General features: G+C 36.4%; 1 long non-coding RNA gene across 1 annotated transcript; it reads right to left on the bottom strand.

Moving 5' to 3' along the window:
• Positions 1-576: 576 nt before the first annotated feature.
• LOC109417510 (uncharacterized) lies at positions 577-1,692 on the bottom strand. Its single transcript, XR_002131917.3, has 2 exons — positions 995-1,692; positions 577-909 (listed from the first exon to the last, which is right to left on the bottom strand). It is a non-coding gene; the product is annotated as an uncharacterized LOC109417510 (long non-coding RNA).
• Between the last annotated feature and the right edge of the window lie 4,811 nt (positions 1,693-6,503).

Raw genomic sequence — 6,503 nt, 5'->3', positions numbered from 1 at the left:
TGACCGTGTCTACGAATAAGCCAACTGAGTCAATAAATGGACTCAGGCCTTCTTGGCTTCCATCATAAACTTGGACCACTGCGGTTCCAAGTTTAAGGTCCACCTTCGGAGTTGTCATCTTGTTATTGCGGTATAATTTTTCGACAATAATGATAAGTTTTACAATTGTTTTAAAACGTATGAGATGTTTGGCCTATCAAGTCGCACGTCAATAAAAATTTTAATTTCACTAAAAATATCTCTGGATTTTCTTAAGAGGATTTTTTGATTAGAACATTCGAATTCGTCTAAGAGGTATAAATTTGCTTCATAAAGATTACGAGCCTTTACTAACTAGTCTACTAGTGTTTTCCTCAAAAATTTCCTGTTTGGTGCCTTCCTCAGATTTCTCAAAGTAAGTGCAAGTTGTTCTATATTTTTGACAACATTTTTTTCCATTTAACTCTCTTCTTTTTAAAATCGGATGAGGTCACTGTTAGGCTTCCGGATAATTAATTCTCGTACCGGATTTATGAGATTTGGTAATTTACTTTCAAACAAGATCTTTCAGTAAGTCACACATTTTTGAATATTACAATGTCAAACACCACTTGAATACACCATTTTAACTAAATTGTTTCGGTACTTATTTATTTTTAACTATTAAATTAAATCATCACTCACGCTAGTATATCATCTGCAAGTCTCAGCAGCAACGACGAAGCTACGTTGGGGTCGCTCCATGTTGCGCCCTTGTTGGGGTCGGCTCCATGTTGCCGGATGACCCGTTTGTTATGTTGTTTCTTCGTCTGCACTGCCACTAGTAGTGTTCGATTTTCCACATGAGTATGTCCACTATGTCATCTCGAAGTTCCACAATCGAACTCCTGGTGTTCGTTTGCATTCCGTTGGAGATCGCTGCTGCTGCTGCTACTTGGAATAGGGCGTTGCTTGTTGCTCTTCCTTTGAAAATCCTCGGTACGCTCTAGCTTCGAGCTTGGTTTTCACCTCGTACATTTGTGTGTAACACAATGTGAACACTAAACTGTTTATCTTGTGTTCCGTCATTGTATAGTTACTTAGTCACTTGCACTTAATGTTTCCAATAAAAATGTTATTATTTATTTCAACTACTCCACACAGTACAGTAAAGTTCGACACTTCCTTATAACTGTTAGATTGGATGGGCAGCGGCTCGTCGAGCGGCTCTTTCTGCCAGCCGTTCCGTGTGTGATTTGTGCAACTTCAGTAGTAGTTTTATTAGCACGTACGCACCCGCGATAACTGTTAAAATGCAAAGCGCAACCGCTTGTGTTTGATGGTGTTCTTCACTGGGTCCCATTTGATTCGTAGTGACGATCTCGTCACTTGAAAACCAACCCATTTGTTCAAATGTGATTGGAATACACTTTACCGAACTGTATCACTTTCACACTTTTGCTGCGGAGAAGGCAAAACCTGTCTTAGGTAGCCATGTACTAATTTTGGAGTTCTCTTCAGAGTAAAGTGTACACCCGTTAGCTGTTGGGCTCGGAACCAGAATGATTTATTCAATTTGCTTTTCGTGGCAACCGACCAACGCTCGGTGGCGTATGGTTTATTCTGTTGTGCTTAGTTGCACGATTATGCAGGCCACACAGAGTGCATAGCCTGTTTGATTGTTATGATATAAACATCCGCGTGGACGTTTATTTAACTTTGCCGATTCATCACACTACAATAGTATTTATTCATACAATTAGGCTCAGCTTAGTGTACATACCAGTTATGGCTATAGTACCTCAAATTTGCCATAGTTGATTTTCAACCTTTAATGATGCAAATAAAAATAATGTGGACAACAGATTACTTTCACAAAAGATGGTTGCAATCATTCAAACTTCACAATTCGCTCAAATTATGATAGAAATAAATAATTTTCATTCAGTAGTTTTGGACCCGTTTCTATATTTTTCCTGTAAAGTATGTAATCAATCATTTGACATATCGACGACATTCGACGGACTTCTTCTTATTTTTGTAGAAATAGTTTTTCTAAGGTAGCGCGATAACTGGTACACACCCTATTAACCTTCCAGGACGCGTGCCTGTTTAATCGTAAAACTGCACCACGCTTTTGCTGTATACGGCGAGCGAGGTTTTTTGGAAGTGTTATACTTTTCACAACGGCACGCGTCCTGAAGGGTTGAGTAGTTAGATTCATTGTTGGTTACTAGTGTTGTAGTGTCGATTTTCTGCTTAATATCCCTGTACTTGTATGAGGATTTTTTTTTTCAGACAACTTACCAGGAAATCTACTCAGAATTCCTATTAAATTTCTTCAACTATTTATGTAGAAATTTTTTCGTCATTCCTGAATATCTTCCAAGGAATTGCAAATTTTGCTTCGGAAAGAGCTTGTAATTGGATATCCGGATAATTCACGATTTTCGTTCGGCATGGGCTTTTGGCATTTAACGAAATTCAAAAAGTTCATTTTGGTATTTCTTCTAGGTTTTTATTTCAAGACCTTCTTCTAATACTAATATGAAAATTTATTTGCGATGTTTCAGAGCTTTCTCAATTTCTTTTTCTTCTTCAGACACTTTCTATTAACTTTCTTCAGGTGCAGATCCTGCAGTTCTTTCAGTAATTTTCCAGAAATTTCTTTTGAGATTCCCACAGAAGTTCCTTTTCATTTTTGCAAAGATTTAAGATTTGTATCCAAGATCCCTCGAGTTTGGGGTCTCCTGTTAGCCTAGTGGTTAAGGCTGTGGATCGCCAATCCGGAGACGGCGGGTTCAATTCCCGTTCCAGTCGGGAAACTTTTCTCGACTCCCTGGGCATAGTGTATCATTGTACTTGCCTCACAATATACAAATTCATGTAATGGCAGGCAAAGAAAGCCTTCAATTAATAACTATGGAAATGCTCAAAGAACACTAAGTTGAAGACAGGCAGCTTATTTTTTTAAATATTTCACCAAAACTTACCTTCTAAGATTTTCAAATTAGTACTCTACGAAAATGCTCAAGATGGAGAATCTAGAAGGACCTTCTAGAAGGATCTTTTTGAAGGAATCCTAAAATTTCAAAAGAAATTCTCGAAATTGTTAGAAGGAAATCTCTGAGAAATTACTTTAAAAAGTCTAAAATTTCTAGAAATAACTTTGTGAGTCTCAGAAGGTGTTGGCGAGAAAAGCGATCATCTGGCCACCCTACCACCGACCTGTTATTAAGCAATGCGTTAACCTGCTAAAGCTTTGCCTCAATGCAACTGACATCTGCTACTTGCACATATCCGGTGGTCATTTGCACATAATATTTAGACAGAGTGCAAGGCGAAATTTACGGGAAATAAGGTGTAGTAAACTTTGTCAAATCAACTTCAGATATTACAAGTAGTAAATTTTGCAATTCATTCGACCCATGTGATGGACCATAAGGCAGTACATACAGTGGACTCTCCACATGTGTTCTACATCTCGATGGTTTGGTCGATCCTTTCAACATTTTACCTCCCTATGTGTCGCCTTCTTCTTAGATATCTCCTTATCTCGATATCTCCCAATCTCCATGCGATCTCGTTCGTTTTTGTTCCAGATTTTTTCTCCACTGTCCATGTTTTCATAGTCCACGTAACCACTATTGGTAAAATCAGCATATACTAGTGATTATCTAACTCGTCTACGTATATGTGATCAGTTTTTTTTTCAATACAAAACAAGATCTACACAGTTAAAATTTTCGTGTAATTTTGAGTTAAATTTGATGAACATATTTGGAGCATTGAATTAAACGCAAAATTCAATCGCATTTTAAATTTACACGATTACAAAAGAGAGGTGAACGTGTAAATTTACACGTCGTTGAGTATTACTCGCAGCATAGCTCTTGTTCCGTTTCCCGTTCGTTCCCAATGAATTCTCCTTGTTGTGGATGATGCAAAACAAAACAAAACAAGCCAGTTTGGTGTTATGCGTATTTTATTCAACGATGTTTTGGATGCGAAATCACATTTTTGCATGCTGGTAAATTCACGGTGCGCTGTTTATTGCCAATAATTAAATTTCATTGAACCTCCATCGCCGTTGGTTAGGTTGGTTGGGAGACGGTAGAACTCCGCTGCCAGTTGCACTTGATGGCTGTGACACTGGTATCTGCAATAATATATTAAGCATTTTTGCAGTCAGAACTTCTAAGGATTTGAAATTGTCTCACCTGTAGGAACACCTCCAAGGGTATGCACTTTGACACTCGCGTATGTTTCAATCTTCAGAAACATCTAAATATTATTGCGCAACACTCCTTTCGATCCAAAGATATGATGCAAACTTGACCACGTCGGCAGTGTTTTTGCTTTCAACGAAGTCACTGTACTTTTACACGTTCGTTGAAATTTCAAGCTCTTTCGATAGAATAATAAGTGCTAGACGCTATAATATTCTGTTGGTGTTGAAAACTGCATGATGGTGTGAAATTGTATAAATAAAAGCTCAAAACTGTATATTTTTCATGCAATAACTTTTTGCATTAAAAATAACTCAATTTTCAATCAAATTTTGTTTTCAAGTCGTGTAAATTCACAACGTTCATGGTTTACATGCCGTTTAAACTTCAACATTTTTTTCTGTGTAACCTGCAGTTAGAAGTCAACGAGAAAAAAGTCTCAAACTTCAAATTATTCGTTGTTAAGGTTTCGTAGGCAAAACAGCTATTGGAGAGGAGTCCGTGCGTGGACCCACCCCCCCCCCCCCCATAAACCCTTACGTAATTAATGGATAGCCCTTAAGTATATTGGGAGCTTTCATGAACTTACATGGAAATCATTACAACAGACAGAATCATACATCGATCATGTTCTATTTGATATGCAGAGCCAATTTGTAATGCACACCAGATTGAAAAACCCCCCACAACTAGGAAAAATCGTCAACTAACAGATGTCACTTCACAATCCCAGAATTCTTCATTACACCAACGAACCAAACCTCAAAATGACTGACACGAGCATGAAAAGAACGACAACAAGGTCAGTAAAGTAGTAGGTATGTTTTGTCTTCTTTGTGCACATGTGTGATCTGTCAAAACGATTTGAAAATTGTTAATCATTTTGAGGTTTTTTTTTTGGTTTGGTACAATTTGTGGTAAGGATCCAATTCAATTTAATTTGCGGTGGACGCAACAGGGGGTTTGAGAAATCTTATGCGCCATACACAAATATTTTGGTTCTCTGACAAAAAAAAAAAATCTTCCAAAAGGGGGTGAGGGTGTCGAAAAATACTTGTACATCTAGTTAGGTTTTCAAATGACATAGCTAGTGAGTGTGGAGGTGTGATGGGTTTCATGATTTGGACGCCAAACCAACAATAAAGTGGATCAGACTTGATACCTTTTGAAAGAAAACAAAACACATTTACTAAATAAATTGAGCACAGTTCTGCTGTATCCGTTCGGACAGAAGGTGTTCATTTGAGCTTTTCCCGCTTCAATCTCGCTGCAAATCCAAAGTATCAACACCACCATCAGCAGCAAGTAAGGACTGTATCGGAAATTAACTATATATGTTCAAAACATCCAAAAAAATAATTTATTCAAGTTATAAATGATTTTATTTTTGGAGGTACTATATAAATCCTCAGAAAAAGGAATGGCACTTTTGCTTTTGTAAAAATAATTATTTTACATGGTCATCAATCTCAAAGTTTAAACGCATGATCTTGAAATTTTGGACACCTCTTAAAAATTTGAAATTGCGGAAAAAATGGAAATTTTTTTGATTTTTTAAAATATATTAGCGCAAATATATTCTTTCCCAGATTGCCCATAATATAGGTAAAAAAATTTTTTCAAGCAAAAATTCGATTCCATTTTAGCGCAATTCTTAAAAATGAAAAAAGGTCATTTTTCAGGGGCCCTATTTTTTTTATGCTCATTCAAAGCACGATTACGCAAATAAAAAATACATCAAATGGATGATTCAATTTTTTTTAATTGGAAATGTTTTTAAACTTAACGACGAGGTAGCTTTAGTAGAGAACGGAATTGTATAACCTTTGAAGATATTTAAAACAGACTGTCAAAGTTCGACAAAAAATTAGTGTTTTTTTAGGATAGGTCATTTTTTAAATGTTGAGGGTTTTTCGACCATAAATATTTTTTTTTTAAGTTGGTGTTCGGTGATATGTCATGTGTACATAACTGCTAACAATTATTAATATTTTTTGGGTTTTTCGCCGTACAAGTTTTATTCGCTACAGGTTATTGAAACGCTGAAAAATCTTTAAACAACAACAATTTGTCCAAAACTTTAATTTGTGAGATATATTCATTCTACAATATTTTCAATAATGCTTAACATTTTTCATTTTTTTTTCAGGCTGTTCTAAACTTGACTGTATTGTGAAGATTTGATAGAAGAATCGAAATGATAAGACCAAACATGCTTCGAGATAGAGCATCCTGAATGTTTATAGTTAATTTCCGATACACTCCTTACAACATCGATTAATCATACCACGACGCGTTGTAGGCCGGAGGGCACCT

Source organism: Aedes albopictus, chromosome 3 (assembly GCF_035046485.1).
Source record: "Aedes albopictus strain Foshan chromosome 3, AalbF5, whole genome shotgun sequence".
Classification (NCBI taxonomy): Eukaryota; Metazoa; Arthropoda; class Insecta; order Diptera; family Culicidae; genus Aedes; species Aedes albopictus.
The sequence above is the reverse complement of the archived record's forward strand: the minus strand, read 5'-3'. Positions and strand labels throughout refer to the sequence as shown.